Raw genomic sequence first — 26,009 nt, 5'->3', positions numbered from 1 at the left:
CTCCTTCGTGATATTTTCTAGTCGTTAGGAAGCACGATACGCCCGGAAATCTCTTTCAAATCCGCGTGTCTCCCTCCTCCCTCCGCCTCGTGCTTCGAGTTTCCAAGATCGTCGCGCAATCACCGCCCTTGATAATCGCCCGATTTCGTGCCCGATGTGCTTTGACCACATTTTTTTACGTATTTTAACAAGTGTTTAACATTTAGTCGAAACGAATGCTTGGGAATACGATGAAAGAAGAGTTATTTCTTCGGTGATGAATTTTGGACACAATTATTAGAAAAGGGAGAGGGGAAATTTAAAAATTGCCACGATTTCGAGGAACCTCCCGCTATTATTCTCTTTTCCAGGCTAATCTCGCTAATCAGAGAGACCTTCTTCCTCTTAACGGCGGTAAGAGATAACTTTCTTGTTCGTGGAAATAACGAGGACAAGGACGATAAAATATTCGTCCTTGGAGATCAACTCTCGTTTCAGACATCTGAATCCCCTGCTATCCACGAGCGGGATCGAGCGCGCGACTCGCTCGTGACTCGCTCGTGAGGGGCGATTAGACCGCGGAGAAAGAACGAAAGAAAGAAGGAAAGGAAAGAGAAGAGAAGAAAAGGGAGAGAGAAATGATCAGGTACGAGGATAATGAGCGGTCGGCACGGAGAATAGCAAAGGTGGTTAGGCGCATATGACCGTGCTATAATTTTCGGGATGAATTAAAATTCTTGCTCGGCACCTGGTAAATGGAAGCTCCCACACTACAGCCACGAAAGCAGAGGGGAGGATAACTTTGGATAAAAGGACCGCTGCATCGAAAGAACGAAACGTCGAGCGAAATTTTTTCCTCCTCTTTTTCGAAGAGATTCCGCTTTCCGGTAAACGGCCGAGCAAATTTTTCCATTTTTTCAAATTAAAGGTATTTAAAACAATGTTTTATTTATTGTGTCGACGGAGGGAGACGCGTGATTAAAGGAAAACGCGGTTTGTTGAAACATTTCCGGAACATGTGTTTATTAGGAAACAACGCTGGCTCCTCGTTTCTTATTTCGAGTCGCGACGATCAACGAATAGAGAGTCGCGACACACGCCGTCGACCTCGTCGTTCAGAATTAAAATTTTAATATTTGCTGATAATACCGCGAGCTGCACTTTGCGTCTAAGAACGAGAAGTGAAACGTGTTCTTAAAAGCGGCAGTTTTCTTTTTTTCTCTCATATCAAAGAGACATCGCGATTAAATTCTCCCTTTTTCCGATTTAAATTTTTCGATTAACTTCGCTCGTCGTTGAGTAAAAATTTCGTCGATAACGATTAATTTTAAGGAGTGTGCGAGGAGCCGTCGAAATCACGAAATGAACAGAGAAACGTTGGCGTGGAATTCCATCAATTCCATCGATGCGCTCAACCGTCTTAATAATTTACGTTTCGTACGATGGCGTTCGATAATAAGCTTGGGGTATATTTATAGAAGGGAATCTAATAACCATGCCGTATAATTCGTTTTTAACAATTTCCACCGGTACATTCGTCCCTATTTCGCGATCCAAAAGCGAGAGAGATAAAGGTTTGAGGTAGAAGATTTAATATCTTAATTCCCTCTGATTAAAAGCAACGTGACAACGTTCGAAGAAGAGGTGACGCATTGATTAATAATTCGCGGAAAAATGACGTGTGAATAATTAATTAAATCACATCTATATATATAAGAGAGAAGGAATTTGTACATTTCGATTTTAAACGGTGTCTCGATTATCGATGACGTTAACCGAGGCGATGCATGAGCGCGCGATTGCTGGAAAAAATGCGTACTCGGCACGAATCGATCCGTGATTCACGCGAAAGCTGGACGAATCGGTAGTTAAAGCGAACCGATGGCCCCTTATTATTCATTACACGCCCCGTACGTTCCGTATGATTTAAACATATTCTCGATTCTTGATTGCAATTCAGACACTTCTCACGATTACAGCCTCGCGTCTACGCACGGGCTGCCGCTTATTAATTTCGAAACGTTCCCGAAGAGAATGGTATGAACGCTGATTGAGGGTAATTTGCGTTGTAAGTTTGTAAATTGGATTACGGAATAATTACGTTAGAGATAATTCGGCTAATATCCACGCCTCGCGAACCTCTCTCTTCGATGATACGATGACGGCAGACAGTGTATATATATATATATTAGCTCGTGCTCTTTTGTAAAGAGAAGAGAATCTGTAATCCGTAATCTTATCGTTGCGGAGCAAATTGCAACTCTAGCCAGCTCGTATTTATCTTATCTTATAACTTTCTCCCCTCTTTTTAATAACGTTTTTAATTAAAAAAATTTCCACATCTAAGATCGTTCTTTATTAAACCGCAAAATTTTTAAAATAACAACTCGCGGTTAATATCCCAATCTTCGCGTAATCCTCGCATAAACTGTCACATTCCATGTAGTATCCGATTTTCTGTGCATCCTCTTCGTTAACGAATCCATCTAATTTCGTACATCTCGTCCACCTTTCTCTTCTTTGCATCTTCCTTCCTCCGTCCGTCGAGCGGAACGTACGAGATCGTACGAGAACAAGGGGTGACGTGGAAAATAGAGGAACACGAACGTAAACGGAGAGAAGATCGTTTTAACGGATCGACTTTATGAATATTAATAGCGACGGCACATTGCACGCGGACACATTGTAATAATTATGCGTTTCGTAAGGAAGGGAGGGTGTTGGCGGTCGGTTCGAGAGATGAGGCACGCGAAACACTCTTCCTCCTCTCGAGAGATACGATAACGAAAGTATGTTGTAAGGGGATAAGGTTGGAGGGGATCGATAATAAATCCAACGGCACGACGCGTTTATGGCCGTTCGATAACTTCCTCCGCTTCCTTTTTACCAGGGAAATTCTTTGTTCCCTCCGTTAGCCCCGTTTCGCCCGGTGAACCCGAGCGGAACGAAGAAAGGGAAGGGCATCCAAATCGAGCGCTTTGAGAATTTCCTACCATTTTATCTCGATACCTGTTCCGTTTTCCGCGAGTGAGCGCCGACCTCGTTCCGATGAACTTGCGAGTCTTTTCCCTCGCCCGAGTAATACTTTCGCGACAGAGCTTTCTCAGGGTAAACTCTGATGAAAGGAAAGGGGATGAGAAAGGGGATGGGATGCTCGCGTCGATTTGTCCGTTTAGCGACGGATCGAGAAACGTGTACGGAAAAGGACCGACAATCATCGAAAGATGAATTACGATTGACTAACCAAAAGAAACGTTGCGTTTCTTCGCGACAAAAGTTTCGTGAAACGGAACAAGTATATGAGAATGAAGCTTTCTCCAAAAATAATTTTTACGATTATTATCCCATTCATCTCGAAACAACCGAGTTGAACTCGTTCCGCGAGAAATTGTCGCGCAGCACGCTTGCTTTTCATCCAGATGGTCACGCCAGATCCTCGATAAAATTATCCTCCTTCTCAAATCCAGTGGCTGGCTCCCGCCTCTCAGTGGCCGCGCAATGTCCCCGCATTCCTCCCTATTATTCGAGCATCGAACGAACGGTAATTACGGGGGCCAGATTGTGTATCGTGTTACGGGGTAAAATATTTGTTAACAAATGTCGCGGATGTACCCCATGCTGGGACACATCGAGCGAAAGAACCGGCGTGTCGGATAGCCGGATAAGGTAGCGCGGATTGTATGGATGGTTACGCGTAGAAAATGCGTAACCATCGCCGCGCGCGTCTCGCGCAGCCCTTTGTACTCGTGTATGCGGCGCGAATACACCTCGATTCCTTTCCTCCCTCCTCTCTCGTTCCTCCCTTCGCCGCCCGTTCTAATAATTTCACACTGGAATTATTATAATTTAATACGATACCACCCCTCCCCTCGCCCGTCTCTCGCGCCCTATTGCAAACCCACGGCCATTATTCGGCGTGTTTGTAGCCTCCGGCGTCGCGTAATAAGCCGGCTTATATATATATATATATACGTAGCCGCGTATCCTTCTCTTTGTCACGCACAGTGTAACGCACCTCTATAACGTTGCTACGACACGCCTACCTTATTCTTCCCTCGCCCAGCGGTGCGCCGGCCGGGCCAGCCGGCCGGTATCTGCATCTGCCGATGCAGCGCCACGCGAAACTTGTCTTTGCCCGCAACCGGATCATCCAGATTAGATTTTCCTTCCGGGAGGAAAAAAATTTCCACGGAGTGGAACGAGAATGGAACGTAACGGGAGAGCGGCAAATTAGAGGAGTGATTGGAAAAATTCGCGAGGAATTACCATCGAACACGCGGGTGATTTTTAATTTTGATCCGAGTTAAATTCGATGTACGGGACGGTTTTATTGCGCGGAGATATATGCGTTATATACGCTCGTTTCGATACGCCACTCTCTCTCTCTCGTCTCTCTCTCTATTACCGCTGTTCCAACCCGTTTCGTCGCGTGTGTCCAGTGTGTCGCGTCGTTGTGACCGGAAGCCCGTCATTTACGCGTCCGTCATCCTTGCATTGAACGCACCGATCCCATAAAACCGGACACAGCGATGTGCGCAATCCTCGTGCAACCACCGTTTCGGCGACGTTTCGCTCGCGACAAAGAGATCCTTCCTTCTTCCACGGGTAATCCGAGCCCCTCGTTTCCAAACAATAACATTGGAATAACACGTAATTGGTTTCTTGGAAGCCAAGGTTGTGCCGCAAGGTTGTAAAAAAGTAGGCGAACACGGGATTACACGATGTTACGATATATGTATATATATATTGTTCCCTCGATACGAAAATTATGGAAATTTGATGAATATTTTTGTTTCGTCGCGAGAGAACGTGGATATATTCCTCGAACTTTGTCGTTTTTCAACGAACTGTACGTTTGCCGGCCAGTGCATTTTTAGAACAATGCCAAGACACGGATTACGCGACGAATTTAAAGCTGACCGAGCGAGTGGGAGGAGAGCAGGGAGGTTACGTTTCCAAGACGGGGCCGCGTGTATTCCACGTTTAATAATTCCTGCGATATTTTATTACGGGCGCGCCTTCATTTACCACGCGCGCATTGTTAATCGTGGAACGTTGCATCGCGGAAGGGAGGAGCCGCGTGTACCTATACGTTCAACGGCCGGGTTGAATCAAATTAGACCTCTCTCGTATATCGTATGCCCGTCGACGACATTAGCAATTCAATTTTTTTTTTTTACGTTTCTGAACTTAATACAACGCTTATATATACTATAGCTCCGAATTCTCGAATCTGTGAGATTCTCGACTAGAATTAATGATTCTGTGAAAGCGCGGAGGGCCAAGCAAACGCGTCCACCTTTCGAAAAACGTAGCGGCCAATATAATCGCGGTGAATAATTTAAAACGGATAAATCTATTTTCGATACTTTCGGTTTGTGGAATCACGGTCGTGCGTTTTTTTCTTTCTTTTTTTTCTTTTTCAATGAACGTAAACGGGAAAAAGAATGGGGGAAAGAGGTAAACGAGCCCCATTTGTATATACGCTGGGTGAATGTATGGTCGGGGAGAGTGTGAGAAGAAACGTCTAGACAGATAATGCAGCGAGCCGAGGGCGCGTTAGTGTGCGGCGGACTTGCAACTGTATACACGTGCGCGCGGGAGAATAGCAGTCTACGTTTTGAAACTGACAACAAGACTGATAAAACTTTATCGTCCATTTGTGAGGGACAGCGGTGGCACGAGTATGAACCGATCACGAGGCAGTGGAAATGTCGGTCGAAGGAACGGATAAGAATACCTCGGAGAGATAGGAAAATATCTTTGTACTCCTAAGAGATATCGAAAACGACCGTCACTTAGCTTTCCACCAAACTTCCCCCGCCAAACTTCATTTACTCGGTCCTTTGCGCTCGGTTCTTCGAGTTCGGATACTTTCATAAATTCCATGCTATACACGCACATCATCCGTTCTCCCCTTTCGTTTAACCTCGAATTTTCACTCAATAATCGTAAACGTCTCCTTTTTTCTTTTCATAACAGAACGCAATAAGTTTGGACAGACGGAAGAACGGGATGATACTCGATGCGATACCGATAATATCGATCGTTTTATAGCAGTGAGAGATTATCCGTCGCGTCGTAACGGACGTGGATCAAATAATACCCTTGTTGTTTCCGAATGTTGGAAAAATCCCTCGGTTACGGAGACATAGATGTCGGCCGATTACAGCCGAGGGGAAAAAGGGGACGGTACTCCGTGGCCGTGGCGTATCGCTATTTTCCCAAGTATGCCGTCTCTATCGACAGCTGTCGTCGCGTACCCTCCCGATCCTCCTATCTGAACAAATATTACCGGTGAAGAGATAAGCGATAAGTTTAGAGCGTACGTAATCGAACTCGATGTAATAATCCAAACGGTGAAACGTTTGACTTGGAACTTGCTCGAAATTATCTTCTCGCTGCTAAACTTCGAGAATCCATCCTTCTTCCTTTTTCTTCGTCCCAATTGACGAATTCGTTAACGCATCTCCTTCTTTCCTCCGATTATTCTTTCAGGGAAAAATTTCTTCTCCCGATATCGAGAAGTGTTTTTTAACCTGGGTTAAAAATTATTCCTGGGAGACCGATGGAAATCGTCGGAACAACGATCGAATTATAATCGAGCATGAAGGGCTCTCGCCCCGTGCCAACCTTATTATTCCCGGCAAATGGGCGTTTTCGATAGAGCGAAACGATCTCGATTATCGGTGGAAACGCGCGAGGGGTGGCGGCGCGTTTCGGTATGGAAAAAATTTTCCAGCCGCCGACGGGGGATGGGCCGATTCGAAATCAAGATAGCGCCGGAAGCGAGCGATGCAGGCGGGTGTTTCGCGATGAAAATAAATCAGGCTGGGTTTGTCCGCCGCTGGTGTTTCCGGGAGAAGGATGGGGGAGGAGGAGGCCAGCCGCGTTAATAAAACTCGATCCCTCGACCCTTGACAACCGTCCATCGTTAAGGATCGGCTCGACCGTTAATTAAAAAACCGTTAATTAATCGAACAATTTCTTCTTCCTACTTTCCTCCCGATACATCGGCTTCGCGATCTCCTATAAAAGTGTCGGCATTCCCCCTCCCTCTTTGTGGAGATCGTGGCTCGTAAGTACGTACGGTTGTAATCCTGATGAAGCGGGTTTCGAACGCAAAGAAAAAATTATTTTCTCAACCGATGAAATTGCGAATCGTGCTTAACCATTTCGTATTCGTTCATCGTGCAATATAAACAGTATGATTCTGTAGCGGAGATTATTCAATCTCGATAGAGATTGTATATCAATTGTGATCGTATGCAAGATCGATCGCATTTTCAATCAAGCGGTAAAAAAATATATTATTAATGATGTAATGATCGTTTGACTCTTAGAACCAAGTCCGTCGAATTCTCCGGAATCCATTCGAGGAATCGATTCGAATGTACAGAAACGAATAAAGATCAAAGACACTGGTGAGAATTGGCGATAATACCTTTTCGGATCTTCGTTATCTATCATTCGTCCTTACTTTCGATCGATGAAATCGCTCGATCAAAGATACGAAGGGTGTTGCGCGTATTCTCGGCATGGTCGAAAATCTCGCGAAGGATTTCCGCGTCGCGGGCCGAGAAAGTAGTTTGGACGGCTCGCGGTCGATAGCGGCGTCGGTTTCTCATGAATATATTCACAAGCGGCGGCGGCGGCCGACCGCGCGAGTACGAGACAAAGATGTTAACTGGTGATTGGGGAAACGCTTTCCTCCTTTAAAGATCGTCTTGTTAGCGCAGGACCGCAGGACCCCACGCCATCCGCCCGTCCAAATCTCCTTTCTCTCCCTTCCTCTCCGTCGACTTTAATGTCTTCAGTAACTGGCCGTAAAAGAAATTCGTGTTGAACGCGCGCGCGTGTGTGCGCGCGTACGTGCACGCAGGCGCGCGTGCAGCCGGGGCCGGGGGCCGCGATGTCGCCTCGATTTTATGCAAAACGAGAATCAGCTGCGCGCACTTACAATGCGTATAATGCGATAAGGAGCGAAACGCGCGGTTGTCGGGCTTTTAAACGGGATCCCCCTCCCTCCCATCCATTCTTTCTTTGTTTCGAGGGTATAAATTGGACGGGGATCGAGTTCGATCCGAATACGAATCGAATCGAATCGAAAATGAATTCCCCGACAAGGACGCTTCTCGAGGACGCTTAATCAAGGATTAATTAGGACGCGTAATAACGAAATTGGATCGATCGCGAGGCAAGAACAACAACGTGATCGAGGTGCGAAAATGACGAGTGGTGGTAACTCCGGCGCGGAACGTTGACACAGGATGGTGGAGGACGCTTCCGTCGCGTCGACGGAACAAGGATGACACTGGCTGGTACGGTAGGAGGGGCGGTTGAATTTTAATTAATATATACTTAATTAAGTTTCCGCGTCGGCGGCATTGTAACTCGGCTACGGGGGTCGTTATCTATGCCACACAGTACGCGGGTGATTTACTAATAGAAACTGCGCGGAATAGTTCGTCTAGTTAAGCCCTTTCGAATACACATCGGTTTATTGTGCGCTGCGCCGATGCATCCTGTAGCCGCCTCCACGTTCGCTCTATTAAAGCATCCCCTTGTTTCGATGCGCGCATCACCTCGAAGCGTGTCTGCGCGCTCGTCCCCGCGATCGTACGTATCCGCTCCGCACCAAATGAAAATCGACGATTCGGAACCGCCGATTATTATTATCGCGCCAAGTGAAACGAAGGAGGAGGAAAAGAAAGATGTTTTCGACACGAGCGATTGCGTATATTTAATTGGTAGCGCGCAACGGGGATCGATCGTGGACGATCGACTCTTCGGATATCTCGACTCGTATTGCCGTGTTGTTGATGAGGGGGGGAGGGCGATATTCAAGTGGAACGGATGAATGATGCCGATAGTTGGAGAACGGCGATACCTCGAGTTAATATTAATAGGACGTTACCGTTGAATCGTGATGGTTATAGTCGAAGACAATTTGCCTTCAACTATGGCAAATATTGTCGCACGCCGGCTGTTCATTGTCAATATATCCCGTCCGACCGTTCCGAATATTGCTTACTCATAATAATAATATCGGTCAACATTGTCGAGCGAAATTAATTAGCGGGCAAACACTTGGAATGAACGGTATTTGTTCTTATTGAACAATACAATTATCAACGGTTCCCCGTTCGATGATGAAAATGAAAACTATCGGTGGAAACTATTCATCGCGGACGGTCGTAACGCGACACAAAGCCGGGGTTCATCCGGCATCGGATGTTCGTTTTTCGAACGCGTGCGCCCGACCCCGAGCGGCCGACAAAGACCGGTATCGAGGGCAAAAAATTCGGGCGGAGGCATGAATTAAAATTCGGTCGAGCGTTCTCGGCCTGTGCCGCGCCGATTCTTTTTAGACTAATTGAAAATTATTGAAACTCGGCATATGGCCTGGAACAGGTCACCGGATGTCAAAGGCACGCCGAGAGAGAGAGAAAGAGAGAGAGTGTGTACGGACGGCGGCGCGTGCACCGACGAAATGCCTTTGGCGATCTCCAATTTCCCGTCGATTATTCCCCGTGTCGGGGCTTAATAAAAATGCACGATGCGCACGGCGCACAAAGAGGGCTGATTCGGGTAACTGGCCGCGGGATAGATCGACCGCGTGCACGCGGATTCTGACATCCTAGGAAACAGTGGCAGCCCTCGTTAACGTTTCCTTTCCTCGAGCCGCCCCTTTTGTCACCGTCACCCCTTTCCTCTTCCCTCGATGATCAACGGCCTACGTGCGGCCAGTTGCGTGCGCCATTCATTCGACTCGTCTCTTCGAAAGCTTGACTTTTCAACCGCGTCCACGTCCCACGGGGATGTATCGGTGTACATTGTCGGTGTTGTTGAATGAATCGGCATAGCGCGGATGTTCGAAATACCGTTCTAATAACAAACTGGCGAGGATGTGGCCTCGCGCGTTTCCTACGCTGGAACGCTGCTGCGGGCAATGATCAGTGAGCGGGGAGCGGAGGTGAAGGGGGAGGAGAGAGATGAAACCGGGAGAGGAGGCATGATGTTTCCAAGTAAGTGACATTTCGTGTTCCGTCTCGCGGAAGATTTCACCGATGCATGGGACACGATAAATAAAAATATGTTCGTTTGAAGGAACGAGCTCGGTAAGTTTCGAGAAGCGAAACGAGCGACGAGACCCGTGTCTTTTCTCTACCTCCTCCTCTCTTCGATACGTATTGATCGAGACTCGAGCGGAGGATCGACGAATCGACGAAGCGATACGACGACGCACCGAGGTGTAATCGAGAGCTTGTTCTCGAGTATCGGTGTTAGTAGACGCAATTGCCACCTTTTTTACGGAGAAATAATTTATCGATCGATCGATTCGATCGTTAAAAGTAACGTACGAGTCGGTTATCTTGCATAAACGAAGAGCGAACAAGGATCGTGGCCATCGACGAAATTGCAAATTCAAGAATGTCGTTACCTTGAAAGCTAGTAGCTAGGGGATCGAGGGAAGAGGGGAAAGATCGCCCGTAATCACGGCAATAAAACGGTTTGTCATCTTCGCCGTTCGAGTTGTTTGCTAGAGAACGGTAGCTTTACGACGGTAGCGGCGGTAATTTGTCGCTTAAAAGCGTTATCAGGCCCTTGGACAATAATATTGTGTCTCTAAGATCCTGGAATTAATCTGAATTATTCGCGCGTATTTCCGTCCGTCCCGGGGAAATTTGTTTGCGCGGAGAAGATGATATGTCGACTCATTAGCGGGTTTATACGGCCGTGGCGATTAACACGGCCTCGCTAATAGGAACAAATCGTCCTTGGATCCATTGAAGTGCCACGACCGGCTCAACGTCTCTCTCCACCGGCTCGTGTTTATCCCCTTCCATCGACTTCGCGTCGTTCCGCGAAGACATTCTCGACGCGAAACGTAGAAAATCACGAAAAACACGAACGGAGAATCTCCCCCTTCGATCGATCAATTACATCGAGGCGTCGGAAGCGTTAACAGATCTCGCGTGTGAAAATATTTTTCACACACGCGCGCGCGTTTGCTTGCTTGCTTGCGTCACGCGAAAAAATCTAGAATGATACTGGTGGTGATCGAATAGCCCACAGATACAGCGATAACAGCGAGATTTCTCGCGAAATCTGTCACCGACAATTAACGCTGGAATTATCGAACCTGTTGAAACGACGGGGTTATTTTTACAGCTGTTGAATAATCAAAATAAAAATTTACGCGCCACTTTTCCACGAAATTAATCTTCATATTTATCGAGATATACTTGTTTCTATATATTCTATAATTATAACATTACACGAAACGGATTATTTTATTCGAAAATCGTAATTTACAAATTTCGTCGAACGTTCTTGTATCTCCATTTTGGAATCTTAAATCAATCAATTTTAATGCAATCACGCGTAAATTGCCCGACGTCGTACATTGTCGGTGGAGAAGTACAAACAACACATGGTGGAACGTACTTGTGTTCAAGTTGCGCTTCGTCGTTTTTAGCGTGAAACGTGACGGCATAATCGATATATGCATCGTACGGTGGAATGCATCGCGGCGTGGTTCGAATGGATGCACTGTTGGAGGAAGGACGATAACCGTTTATGCTAATAAATACCCTGTTCGTAAGATGTTCCCGCGTAATAATTGCTCGTAATGGCACATTATATCGGAATCTAAGCGGATAGTTTTCAGTAGAATTCGTTATCTCGTTATTTCGATGATTACGCCATCATTTTATCCACGCGGATTCTGTAATTAAAACGTAGGATAATGGAGAATATATGTAAGGTATTATAGGTATAGGTATTATATGAATATCGCGATAAAAATAGAAAAAGAAAAAAAAGATAATAATAAGAGATCGCGCGTTAAAGTGCACAAGGATTTTTCTTCTCTTAATATATCATTAAAGTATAAATATAAAATGCGCGCTCGCAATTTTAACCCACTATCCGAGCACAAATATAAACTATAACCCCGAACCGTTATATACAATCGGCCGAAAAAGCCTCCGTGCATTATCTTTCGCATAACGTGAAAATTTCAAATTGGAATGGAAGTTTATACGTGATATAGAGCATCCTCTCTTTGAGGATGGGCAAAATTATTCAAAATTTAACGCACTCTACACTTTTTAGCCGGGGATATATATATATATTTTTTTTTATAATACAGTGATACACAGAGCATTGAAACTTAAATAATTTATACACCGAAATTTTTCCCCATATCTCGCGCTATTACAAAGTTATATTATATATAAGAACGCTGGAACTCTTTGAGAGAGTCCGTTTCCCATCTCTCAAAATGATACTAAAAAAAAAAAGAAAATCGTTTTATACACAATATCCATTATATCCTTCTCTACATTCTCGCATTAACTTCGTTAATATCAAATCTCTTTCGATTCCGATTATAACACGATTCATTAGAGTAGAGTTTGCGTAAAATACAAGGAGACTTTTGTGATCGATTATATACGTAATTAAGAACAATATTTGAAAGAGTGGCGGTGTAAAGGAAGCACAGAGATATCGATTAATGAACAGAACGTGTTGGGGGACAGAGAAAGAGAGAGACGGGAAGAAAGGATGTTGTAAAAACGCGTGGTAAATTTGACGAAGCGCAAGAGATTCCTGCCTAATTTCCTCTCCGGAATGGCCAGGACGGTGAAAGTGGGGCGCAATGGGATTCGGGGATGCCCGGTTGCTCGAGGAGTGTCGGGTGGAAAAAAAACACGACATTAGGAGAGCCGGTAATTCCACGGGTGCTCGTGTCGCCCGGGCTATCATCGAACCCCCGTTATAAATGCGCTACATCGCGTTAGCCGAGGATCCATTTATACAAAAAAAAAAAAAGAAAAAAAGAAAAAAAAAGGAAAAAAAGTTAGGCGTCGCGCGACCCAGCGAAATTACAGCGTGTCTTGGAGATTAAATATCTCGGCCGCGCGTGTAATTTGTGCATCGTTAATACGCGGCCGGGATTAATTTATAGCCGTGAATTACGGAAAAACGGAGAGTATCGTCGAATCGATGCCACGGAACTCTCTCGCGTTCCAAATTATGTGCGGCCGTTTATTCATTCGCGAGTGGTCGATTCGTCACGAGAAAAAAAAAGAAAAAAGAAAAAAAGAAATCTTGCTCTTCCTGTTCGAATTTCGTCCGAAAGCATTAACCCGAGCAAATAACCGGGATATACTTGCTGCAAAATAAAAAGCGAAACGTAAATTCGATCGAAAATTCTCTCTCTCTCTCTCTCTCTTCGGAGAAAGAGCTGAGAATGTTAAGAAGAAGAAAAAGAAAAAAAGAAAGAGGAATAAAAGGAGCGAATCTTTATCGAACTTATCCGGCGTTTCCACCGCGTGTAATTTCACGGGCAAATGGCGGAAGTTATGGGAATATAGGAGTCGCGATACAAGGCCATAAACGGGTCGCGCAGCGTTCGGATCGCGGCAGCGTATATTCTTCTGGGGCCCGATCCGGTCGAAAAACAAACAGTTGGAGCTAGGTGGTCCCTCATTAAGTTGGCACCACTCCGTGGGCCGCTCTCGGCTGGTTCCCTTTCGATTCGAGACGATCTTCGGGTCGCCCCAGTGGGGAGGATCTCCGAAAGGGCCTCGCTCGGTCCCTCCGATATCGTGCACACGTACGTCCGCGCGTGTAAATGCGAGTGTCGGTGTGTCTTTCCCTCGCGATGTCGCGCGCGCCCCTGCCGAGTGAGACGTTACCTACGCAAAGTGAATGCATTCGATGCATGTCACAATTACTATGCCTGGGGAACGCTTGTTAATCGGACAAAGAGAGAGAGAGATATCGGTGTTATTGCCACGTGGACGCACTAGTCTCGTACGCACGTGTCGTTGGTGGCGTGTGTACGTGACCCTCGGTGCGTGTGTTTGCACGGTCAATGGAGCGGCTCGCGGCACCGATTCCACGGAATTAATCACTGATTTATGTAAAATGTTATTCCGCTGGACGAGACGGATAAATAAACTACCGTTCTCGAAACTCGTAAATAGGCGACGTATATATATATATATATATATATATATATATATATATATATATATATATCGATTTATTATACACTCGATCGTACGCCAATACAAATTCATTCAACAATGGAACGCATCGTGGAAACTGGACTAGCGATCGCTATTCGCGATTCTCTTGTTATCGGGGGAGGGGTAAACGGAAGGAGAGGCAGAAGGCTCCGTGGAAGGGATCCGTGCCCGTTGAATCGTTTCGATTCCGTTGAAAGATCATCCCTCGTGGAACGTAGATATATATAGTATATACGCCGTAAGGAAAACGTCCGATAATTGGATTAGAGGCAAAGAGAACGGATTACTGAAATCCCTCGAATGCAAAACCTTACGATGATCTAGCGCAACGTTCCCGTATCTTGGACACGCCGATGCAGCACAGTCGAGTGATGGAAGGATGTTTCTCGCTCGTTTTCTTTCCACTCGATCCCAAGCGGACAAAATCGTACGTTCCAACGAAATGAACTTAGCGACCGGACTGGCAACACTTTTCTCAACACGCCTCCACCTGTTGTACCGTCGGTGGTTGCACGATCCGCGTCGGAAATCGTGTACGCCTTCCGCGCGAAAAACAAGGATGCACAGGTGTAGGAACAAGTACGTAATACGAAGGTTTAACGCGAATGGCGATGGCAGAGCATCCGTGGATTATAATGAAAGAAACAGCGGGATGGGGGGAGGAGGCGCGTTTAAATGAGCCGTAGCCATTGCTCGCGTAAGCGAACGAGCTTGGAGATTCGATCTGCGCGGCCGTGTGTACACGCGCGGATACGTGGGACGCGTACTCGTATAAATAGCCTGCCGGTGAGGGCCGATACGGCGTTAATGACCGGTTCGTTTTCTGTTCCAGACACCCGTCAACGACTCTGCTCTTAGGAGTTTGCAACGTGCACGGACACGGCGTGGAAAAATTGCGTGAGTACAGTACGCACGAACCAGGCCTCGCTACCGGTTCGATATTTAATCGATATCTCCGCTATCGTTAGATCGTATCGGCTTCGGGGATTCTTCCATCCCGTTTTTCGCCGTGTCACCGCATCGTGTGGCCCCTGTTAAAGACTGTTGGGAGAGAGCTGGCAGCGTGGTTGAAACGCAGGACCACCTCGCCGATTCGATCGTAATCGGACAAAGAGAATTCTTTCCCACGAGCAGCTGGTGCTACGATTGCCCGAGGTTGTTGCGGAAACACGACGTAAATGAAGTTATTACGCGTCCACGAGTTGGTAATACTTGTTGGAACGCCTCGGAGCGCGTATCCACGTGTGTGTGTATGTGGAATTAAGGCGATTATAGATTTGCTTGTACAGTCGGTTTAGCCAATGGAAGGAATAGTCTTGATTGTTAAAGTTGAATATTTTCCAAGGAAAAAGATATATATATATGTATATCTCGATTTTCCCAAGTTTATGTTTTCATCGGTGGAGCGAGCAAATCGTTTAGTAAGTGGCGAAATAAAAAGGAAACGAATGCTTAACGAAATAGCCATGATGCTTATTCGGTGTTTATCGAAATAGTAACTATAAGCAGCGAGGTATATATATATATAAATACATAGGTGGAATGAGTTCGTGCGTGAGGTTTAATTCCCCGGGCAGATGTTCGGTTCCAACAAAGGTGACGCAACACGCGTGAAATACACGGAAAAATCGTTAAAGACGACCCTTGGCTTCCTGTTCCACGTGTCATCTATACACGCGTTCCGTATACTTGCAAACTTTCCACCCTTACGTGTTCGTTTCTTCCTCGCTCGTTTAAACAATCGTGAAACTTGATTGAAACTCGCATGATTCGCGTATATATCCCGAGTTTTCCGCAAGATCGACCATTTTGTAAAACGGGAATGGCACGCGCGGAACGAAATTCGAAACGATACTTTTCCTATTTTTTCCCTGTTTTCGCATCGCGCACGAAACACGAGCTAATCGCATGGAAACGGGCGAGAAGAAGTTTTGCCGCGAATGGATCGGTTTTGTTGGAGGGATCGTTGTTCGAGTTTCTCGCTTCTTAAACCCCCGAACGAAGCGTGAAATAGTCGATACCTGATGGTGGTCCACGGGGGTTAACGAAGAATACGAACTCCCGTCCCGTCCCAACCACCGCCTACTCGCCTTTCCCCTCCCTCTCCAACATGCCCGAAATCTCGTTCCGCCCAGCTGCTCTAACGCCGTGGAAGGACACGAGGTGACGATTGTCGTAGGTTTGTGAAGTGTGAAACGTCGCCTGGAAACTTTGCTCGCGGACCAAACGAACGAGGGAGTTTGCGTGGGACACATTGATGGTCCGTAAGGGTAAGCAACGGTATTCGAATTCGGCCAAGCGAATTCACATACGGACACGGTTCAAGTTTTCGCTTGTGGGGTGGAAAGTTGGCGGCCGGCTGGCTACTGATCAGCGTTGATCAGCGTTTCCAGGGAATAGATAGCTATCTATCTTGAGCAACTAAAGTTCGATTGCGCAAACGAAAAGAGGGAGGGAGCGGGAAAATTTCTAATACGGTGAGACTTTACGGTAACCTTAGATTTGTTCTTAGATCAACCGTGAAACGTGGCAACGAGTTACTATTGGTATTCCTGGGCGAGCAAGATTGGTAATCGTTCGCGTGGATCATTTACGCAACGCACCGAACATGACGGCATTCGCATTGCACAATTGTCCGCAAGATATTCTGCAAAGAATTGGCTTTCTAACGCCCATGTACTCAACTCAACGTATCGATGTTTTAATATCTAATGACAAGCTTCTAAGATACGTTAATAGATCGTTGTCTATTGAACGCGTTGGACGATTACGATACTACGAGCATTATTATTTTCCATTATTTTCTCTCGTCTACTCATTATCTTCGATTATTCACACGATATCTCTATAACCTCATCTTCAATAACCTATTTTCATACGATCGAATCATAATCTTCTTGTTCGTAGATTCGAAATTAAATCATCGAGGAAATCAAACGTCACGATTCACCCCGAAAATATGGTGGTCGCAAATTTCTGCGTCATTCTTCTCGTCTCTGGATTAAAGCGTCATCATTGGCCCGTGTCACACTCGGTTGCAACTGTGATCCCGTAAACGACCCTTCGGAGAATACATTCCCTTTCGATATTTATAGACTTTCGGGATTAACGGGGGGCAAAGGTGAAGAGGGAGGCGTCTCTCTCTCTCTCTCTCTCTCTTTCGTGGAATACCCACTTCTCTCCACGGCTCTCTACGATATACGCGAGAAGAAAATGGGGGAGGGGGTCATAGATCTCGAAGCGAGATCGCGATCTCGGTTGTTTATGCGATACCCTCGAGATAGGGTTGCTCTTTTGTCCAAGGGCGGTTTTCAACCGTTGCCAAGAAATACGGGAATGAATAAATTTCGGGGACGCGGCGTATTTCACGGGGCCGGGCGTGTTGTACACACGCTGAGGTTACCGGCGAAGTTTTGCGAAACACTTTACAAGCGTTGCTCTTCCCTCGGACGCTTTGGGAGACTTAACCGGGATCACCGGGCTTTGATAAGTGACGAAAAAGAGCCTGGGGGAGGATTTGTGGTAATCGTGGGACGTTATTGTTTAGCGCGTTGTATTTTCTCGTGGAAAAGTCGACGAGACGCGAATCGCGAAGTGAAACGTTTGCCTCGAGACGAATATATATATTTTCTTTTTATCTTTGGATCGATATTAAACGACCCCGTCTCGATATCGGGGAAGGAGTCCTCGAATTATTTCCTCGTTTCATCCGTCACTTGCATCGCGATAAACAATCCCTGGCAACTTAAAATGGGAATTGGATTAAAACGGGTACGGAGCATCCACCCGTTGGCGGACTAACAAACAACGGACAGATAAATCTCTCGACGCCGCTTCTCGTCGATGATCCTCCATAACGAATTAAATTTATCCGGGGAGATCTGGTTCCCGATCACCTGGAGAACGGTCTGGATCGACCGACACTCGAAACGGTGCTCCACGATTCCCGCGGCACACACAAGGATCCCCTAACAATTCGAAAATCCATCGCGATCCCTTCCAACCGATCGAGATCGCCGCGTCCTCCGATCATTTCCCTTCGCCACAACGTCGTATCCTCGTTTACGGACCGATTAGAACACCCTCGCGGATCTCACCACCTAACGGTTCACCTTTCTCTAACCGCGCCACACCGACGACGGGCCACGCACGCACGCACGCACGCACGGTGCACACACGGAGCGAAATAGCGACGAGCGAGAAACAGAACGAGAAGATACGAAGAGAGCGCATCTTCTCCGAGTCGCCGAGTGCCTCCACCTTGAGAGTTCAGACAGGAGAGAGCGAGACTCTTCGAAAACCGACGGAACGTGGTGGAGGGAAAAGCGAGAGAGAGAAAGAGAGAGAGAGAGAAAGTGAGAACGGGTGAAGCTGGCAGAAGGGAGGAGAAATACTCGGTTCGGTCGGGTTCACGAGCGAGAGAAGGAAGGAAGCGGAGGGGCGAGCGGTGGCTAGAACCGAGCTGGTTGCCGTGGATGGCGAAGCGAGGTGATGGGGTGGATGACTAGGCGCGAGAGGGGAATCACTCGGTTAGCGGGGAGAGTGGGGATGCGCGGCGGGCGGCGTGGTGGGGGGCGACGCTCTCTCGGATCCCGAGCTCGGTTAGTTTCTCCGTCGACGCCGCTGGGAGCGGATCGAGCGTGTCGTTGTTCTTCCTCGTGGACGATCACCTCGCGGCGAGCCCAGTTCGCTCCTCCTTTCTATTCCTCGGGTGCTCGGTCACCGTTTTTTTCCCAACGGTCAGGTTCGTTCGCGAGTCGGAACGCTGGTCGAATCATCATCGGCATCGTAATGGAGACTCGTGGGAAACGTGATACGCGGTTTGGATAGTACACGATTCATTGATTCGGTGATCAACGAGTGGTGAAGGGGAAGAGTAGATCGAAATTTTTTTTCGCGTGGACCGAAGAATCGATCTACGCGTACGATCTACGGGTGAAACGATACGACGACGATAGTGCGCGGGGAAGAAAGTTTGTTTCGTGTAAAAATTATTTATACATTGTTTTTTATTTCGTGTGTACTGGGTGGAGAAAAAGTTGGTGTTGACCACACAACCCTGTTCAATTGCGGTGCGTTTTTTTTTTTTTATTCGTCGAGCGCTAGTGGGAACTAGCGACCGGTTGACCAGTGAGGATTATAATTCGTCGGAGAGATTGGAAGGACGCGAGAATTCCGTTCGATTGTGTGCGACCTAGGAACAGAAAGGGAGAACGTTTTCAAGGACCCTCGAGGTTTCTTCGTCCCTCGAGGTTGGCGAGGGAATCGAACGCCTAGCCGTCGGACGCTGCCTGGCCGATCTTGGACCACCGATCTTGCGGAAGTACGGCTCGATTTGCCGCGACCAAGGATCCGTTCTACCGTGCCTCGTCCATTTTTTCGTCCCAACTTGGATAGCCACTTGGAAACCGGAGTGCTTCTCATGTGTCAGTGACAGTTCTGTGTGTTCCGGTTTAAATTTCTCGTGCGATGTACCCAGACCACGTCGTCCTCGTCTTCCATCTTGTAAGTACACGAGCCACGTTATATCGGTGTGATCCGTGCGTTGCCCGTCCTGGAAAATCTCACGAGATTCCCGCGCTTTCCCGTTGAACGCCGAACAACGGAACGGAAGAATAGTGGGTGGTTTCGGGTTGGTGATCCGTGTTGGAAAGAAATGGTGCGCGGAGATCGAGGGAAGAAGGTGAACACGGCTCGTGGGCTATCCTCTGTCGTGAAAGCAAAGGTCACGAGAAGCGACGGCACCGGTGACTTTGACACGTCCCGCGGGAAGACCTCGCATTAGGTCTCGTTTTACGAGCCAATGCTCAAAGCTTTGCAACGGCTTAGCCCGTGGTAACCACAAACGCGTTGTGTGTACACGTGATCTCGACAATTCTATGCGCGAATAGCCGTTGGCATGTAGCCGTTTCGACTCGAGGCTTAACCTCCATCTCGAAAACCGTTTCAAAGATTCGCAGAGAAGGACGACGCCTATTGTTTACTTGGAGAGATTCGTTCCCACCAAATCGTTCGAGGATAACGATTAAACTTTGTTTGTTACACGCGTCGACGAGCTGACGCATCGTTGATCCTCGTGTACGTGATTCGTGACGAACAATAATACGGTCATATCGGTGTTTACATTCCGTCGTTGCTTTCGCGTTGCGTACGTCGTAGTTGTTTTAATTTTTGCGCACGAAATTTGAGAAAATTTCGCAACGTGTGTGTGCCAAAGGATACGTGCCACCGGCTTCTCCATCGGGAGAATAACTTACGACCGGCCGTAAGAAACTTGGAATGGAAGTTGGTGGAAATTTAAGTGACGTCCGTGATCGAAGACCTCTCGAGAGGAGAGTCGCGTGTGATTCATTTATATCAATATTAGAGCACGTAGAGCGATTACACTCATCGTTCCTCGCTCGTCATTTTCCTTCCTTTTTTTCGTGCTTTAGTGTTCCGAAGAATGGACTCGCGCCTCGATATGAACCGAACACGGTGTATCGTTCGAAGAAATACTCGAAAAAACGATTATTCGAAATATCGATAGATAGAATCGCGGATCAGTGGATTCCCGATAACGGTTCGAATCGTGACGTTCATCCGTGGCATTTGCCGTCGGGATTCCACGTTTCTCGTCCGATCGGTTTCGTAAACGATGACTCGCGCCGACACGATCCTTTTTCATCCGTTCGCGGAAAAATCGCACTCCCTGCTGTTAATCCGTACTCCCGCGAGAGAAACTTAGCCGCGCGTCTCATCGTTCGAGATCGAATTTTTCTTTCTCCTCTCGAAGGTCACGACGCTCTCCTTTTTTTTTTTTCGACTGCCACCCGAACAACTTCGCGCTCGCATATCGGAATATTGGAAAATCGCCGAAATTTCGTCGGTTATTGATGCGTAAATAAGCGTACGTTCCGCGCGTATCGCGATGCGTTTTCCCGGATATTTTTCCTGGTTGATCCGATCAATTAAGTCCGGTCGTGTTTGCGCTCGTTTACACGAACGCTGGTCGTCACGACGAGCTAATTAAACTTACAAGCCGGCCGTTTTTGTCCAATGATTCACAGTGTCTTGTCCACCTCCTTGCCGATCTCTCTCTCCTTCTCTCTTTCTCGTTTCTCTTTCCCTCGCTCCTTAATCTTTCACGTTCTCGATCCTGAAATTGCGTTTCCACGCATGTTTCGGTGAAGGTGCGCGCAAACGTGGTCGTGCATCCGAAAACGTGACGTGTCTGGCCGTAAGCTACCTTCGTGAATTATGTAACGGAAAGTGAAAATTATATTCGCCGTGGCGGTTTCTTTCAGAAGGTTGCCGATTTTCCACGCGTTCCTTCCACGCTCGCGTGTCTCGTCCGATTTAAAAGCGACCGTCACCGACACTGGCTTACCGCTTAATTTATACCCCCGAGATTCATTCTCGATCCCGCTTTTTACACCTCCGCGCAGAATTCTTATGAAACATGCGGGGGACATCCCGATGAAAAAGTTGAGAAACGGGTGCAGGTGGCGAGGATATATACTCGAGGAAACAGGAAATACCTGAAACGTTTCGGGTGATGGTATTTCTCGAAAGGAGGGAGGAGTGGTGGCCGCCTTCGCCTTCGCCTTCGCCTCGGTTATCATAATCTCGCCGTATTTACTTTGCCACGAGTGGAAACGGGGAGGAGGAGGAGGGGGTTGGTTTTTAATATCGCTTCTCTATTGCGATTCTCGCGACCGTTTCGCTATCGCATTGCTTACCTCTCGTTTCCTCGCTTCTCGTTCCCCTTTGGAAAAAATCCGGAATAATTATGGATTTTCAATTCCGAATATCGTAATCCAGATATACCGGCAAGTTTCTGGCTCGTAAACAAGGATTACGAGGATTTTCGATATGAAGTTTCGCGAGTGAGAAATAAAATAATACAGATTTACAGATTGGGGAATAAAATTGGAGCAGAGGCGCGAAGGCGAAGGTGTCTATCAAATGCTGCGTATCGCGTGATCGATCGCAGGATATTTTCCAGGTGTCCGTCAAAATATATATATTTTCTTTTTTTACGCGCATTCTTCCTTCGTGACACGCGTCATAAAGAAACACGTTATTTTCCATCAAACAATTTCCAACTCGTGGTTTTCAAAAACATCGCGCCAAGTGTACAAAAATAAAATCCACGATTTCGCAAAACGCTTTACTTACCATTAGATCCAATTGATCCAATTGATTAATCGTCGTACATAATTTTCATCCGTTAGGGAAATCTCGCGAGGAGGAGAAGGATGATTTTAACGCGCCCGTGGGCACGTGGCTCGCTCCCGATTACTCGGCCGTTGCTTAATCCTCGGAGCCGTAGATCGAATCGACCGTTACAATATCCGCGATTTTCGTGTTCTTGGCGAAATAACACGTTTCCTTGGCTCGGGCGGGTATTTTTCGCGTTCGGACGGACTTGAAGAGATGGTTGCCTCGCGAGTTCCTCCCCCTCCCCCTCGCCGTGCGTTGCATACGCGCACGCATATGCACGCGGAAGAGGAGAGGAGAGGAGAGGAGAGGCGAGAGGGAATCGACCGTTGCGCGCCACGATCACGATGTTTAAATCGCGGCCGTCCGTCGCGGTGTGCGCGTATTCGTAGGGCGAGCGCGTACAACGGTGCCGATAAACTTAGTAATGGGAGAAAAATTGCCGCGATTAAGGTTGAAAACGCATCCAGCAACCGCCATTTTCTCGCAACACCTGCGAATTACGCGTAATTGCCGTTCCTTCGTCCCGTTCCTTCCATCTCTCTGCCGGCGATCCGTTCCTGGGAACCCGAGGGCAGTTCATTGTCTAACGCCGCGCACGCCGTGTCGCGAGAGGAGGAACGAGATGAGAAAGGAAGAGAGAGAGAGAGAGAGAGAGAGAGAGAGAGCGTAGAGGGATAATCGTCATGTCGAATCGGAAATTAACGTTAAATCGTGGCCCCTCCACGGTTTCGTTCCTCCTTCGATGGTCTCGGATCCGTGCGGAGCCGCGAAGAAAAACACGCTCGCCCCGGAACATCCGTTCACCCAGCCCTCGGATCATCCGTGTCGAATCGCGCAACTGTTAAAATTTCCGCGGGATTATAGACGAGCATTGTCGATGGCCAGCTCCGGTCCGTTGCATTTTATCCCCGATGATTCGACACGGGAAATCGTCTCGAAATCGTACCTGCTATAGTTATTACAATATCGGTTCTTTCCATCGTTCGAAATCGTGCTTAGAACGATGACGTAATCTTTCTTCTAAAAGAAAGAAGAAGAAGAAGAAGAAGAAGAATCGTTTTCTCTCCGTATGAGGATGCGAGATCGATATTTAATTTTTCGAAGAGTTTCGAGGAAGGAGCGAAATTGTTTTTTTCCCTCCGCTTTGTAGAAATTTCTCAGGGCGCCTAAGGATTGTATCAACATCGTGGTATGGTGTTATCGGTGTTCCCGGCGCGAGAACGCGCTTGTACTCGCGGGCGACGGTGTTTCGATATGTGAAGCAGAGTCTCGTGTGCGTGTGCATATATGTACGTAACGGTGCTCGAGCCGTTGGCGGTTTCGCGATATCGATTGTTTTCACGGCCTCGTGCCGTGCTTCGGCATAGTTGGCGAGCACGAGTGCGGAAAATGCGTTAACATTATCCTACTCGGGCATGCATGCTTGTAAGTGGTAGGTTCGAGTTGCAATTCTCAATTCCCTTCCCCTTTCCCTTCCACCGTATTAAGGGTGGATTCGGGGGTGTGCACGCGCACAATTTTTCGTGGAAAAGATATGTCCATGTCCACGAAAAATATCCACGAAACGTTTCGCGTGCGTCTCGATCATTTTTTTTCCGCGAAGAAGGAAATTTCGGGATCGTTGCTTCTTCTCGAATTCGAAACGATATCGAATCCGAAACGAATCGGTTGGGAATAATCGAACCGAGGAGGAAAGGGCGTTCGATTCAATTGTCGGCGGCGGAGTTGTAGGGTTGCTTTTACGCACGCACACGCGGGCGCGTCATCACACGCAGCGTGTACACGAGTGGCCTCTTATCGGGTGGAAGAACGCGCGTAGCCACATATGTAGGAGGCGTGTTTGCGAAGTTATGGTGTCCACGAGCTTTTATGGGTTGGCTCGCGCGCGTACGTACATACCTGTGTGCGCAACATCCTCCTCAACCTCGCCACTTTGTGCCCTCCCGTGTAAAACGCACACAGCTCCTCGAGCATGCTACTTTGCGAGCAGCGCTCCTCGAACGGGCTCGCTCGATCGGAGTTGGAAGCAGCAAATAACTACACGTGTCCAATTAGACAAGCGAAATCGTTTCTCGATACCGGATATTCCAACCCCGAGGAACGATCCCGAGATTTCGTTCTATAATTAGATAGCGCGAACGGCAGTGCAATATTCTCATTTCGCGATCCGTGTCTCCTTTTCACGGAGAATGAAACGCCCGAGAGATTGTGCAGAAACGCGATCGTACGTTCTCGGATTGTCGTAGATTGTCGGGCAATCGATGGAAGGAATTCTGAACGCGTTGCAACGGTAGTTGCTGTTTTTTTTTCTTTTTCTTTTTTTTTTTGTTAAGGATCAATGAGTCTTAATGAGCACTCCTGGGTGATTCTATCCTCGATTCGTTGAAATAAATGTGGCGTTGAATAAAAAAACGAATTATGCTTGATAAGTAATAAACTACGGATCAAAAATTGAGATACGTTTAATCGAATACGTGTTAATACTCTCCATATTCAGAGTTCTCTTCCACGTTTACTCATCTTGCCGAGGTCTCAGTTCAGAACGATCCGTTGTCATTCCCTTAAAAGCGTGTCCCTTCCGTTTAGATGGGGCGAAGGGACGATACGCTTTTCGTAAGCGTAATTTTCGCGTAATTATCGCGGATAGCGATACAGCTAGCCGCGATGAACCATTTATATGATTAATAGAGGCCGATAGTTCGCGAGCCTACGGCTCTCCGTTCTTCTTCTTCTTCTTCTCGTTCGATGCCGCGCCGCGTCGGTCGGCGTGTCTACCTGCACGCGTGCACGTACACGTGCACACCTACGTATGCATGTACGAGAAGCTCTCGCTCGAGGTATGCTATTATCATAATTGCCGCCAATAACGGCCCGTGATTGGCGCACTTCACGCTTACCTAGTGCTCTTTTTCGGAAGTTTTGCATCCTTGGGCCGCGTTGCCCCTCTCCCACCGTTTACCCCTTTTTTCTCTCCTCTACCTGTAAGCGTTCTCCTTCTTCCTTCCTCCCTTCCTCCCTTTCTCGTCTCCGTCCCTCAGCTGGACCGCCTTGAACGATGCTCCTCCCGTCCCCTCACGTCCCTCCCTGGCGAATCGACCGCGATTTCGAATTCCCGAGAAGCGGGGAGGAGAGAAGCGAGGAATCGGCGAATGCATCGCGTAAACGAATCGTGAGAGAGAGAGAGAGAGAGATTCTTAAACGATGCATCTACTTCTATATATATTTATATACACGATAACCGTTCACTTTCACGCCACCCTGAATCTCTTTCCTTTTCTCTCGCTTACGTCCAGCCATCGTGGAAAAATATTACTTTCGTTGGGGCGCGCATGTTTCGTCGAGGAAACGACTCGTACGTCGATTTCACTAGCTTCGCGAAACTCTTCCCCCTCCCTCTTCTTGCCAACCTGTCTGTCCCTCCGCTTCTTACCGTCTCGTTTCCTCCCGCGGGAGAAGCGGGACAAGAAGGTGAAAGGATAGCAGACGAGTCGTTGTAGAGATCTCGAAAACGGTCGCGTCGTCGTGAAACGGCGGCGGGGGTGGAGTTCCGCATTTTTCTCGCCCGGCGGCCGGAGTTTATTTAAATTTCACGACGCAGCGGCGCGTAATCGGCGCGCATCTCGGCCCAACATCACCGCCGTTATTACCGGGATGACCCCAGAAATGGGCCGATTCCAGAGGACGAAACAGTTGGCAACCGGTCTTTATAAACTCGGTATTCGCCGTTTCTCCCTTGGCGAGACAATGCGATTCCGTCCTCCTTTGAATCGCATCGACGCG

At 47.5% G+C, this 26,009-nt stretch overlaps 1 protein-coding gene across 7 annotated transcripts in view; it reads left to right on the top strand.

Moving 5' to 3' along the window:
- Positions 1–26,009, top strand: part of LOC552142 (latrophilin Cirl) — a 362,490-nt gene that overhangs the window by 52,011 nt on the left and 284,470 nt on the right. For 3 of the 7 annotated variants that reach the window (XM_006571350.3, XM_006571351.3, XM_006571353.3), the window contains exon 1: positions 18,613–19,529. The gene's annotated coding sequence lies outside the window, so the exon portion shown is untranslated. Of the gene's footprint in view, positions 1–14,856; positions 14,922–18,610; positions 19,530–26,009 lie in introns of those variants that run through there. The other 4 variants (XM_006571348.3, XM_006571349.3, XM_006571347.3 and 1 more) reach the window with 4 other exon arrangements.

This window comes from Apis mellifera, linkage group LG1 (genome assembly GCF_003254395.2).
Source record: "Apis mellifera strain DH4 linkage group LG1, Amel_HAv3.1, whole genome shotgun sequence".
NCBI classification, from domain to species: domain Eukaryota; kingdom Metazoa; phylum Arthropoda; class Insecta; order Hymenoptera; family Apidae; genus Apis; species Apis mellifera.
The sequence above is the reverse complement of the archived record's forward strand: the minus strand, read 5'-3'. Positions and strand labels throughout refer to the sequence as shown.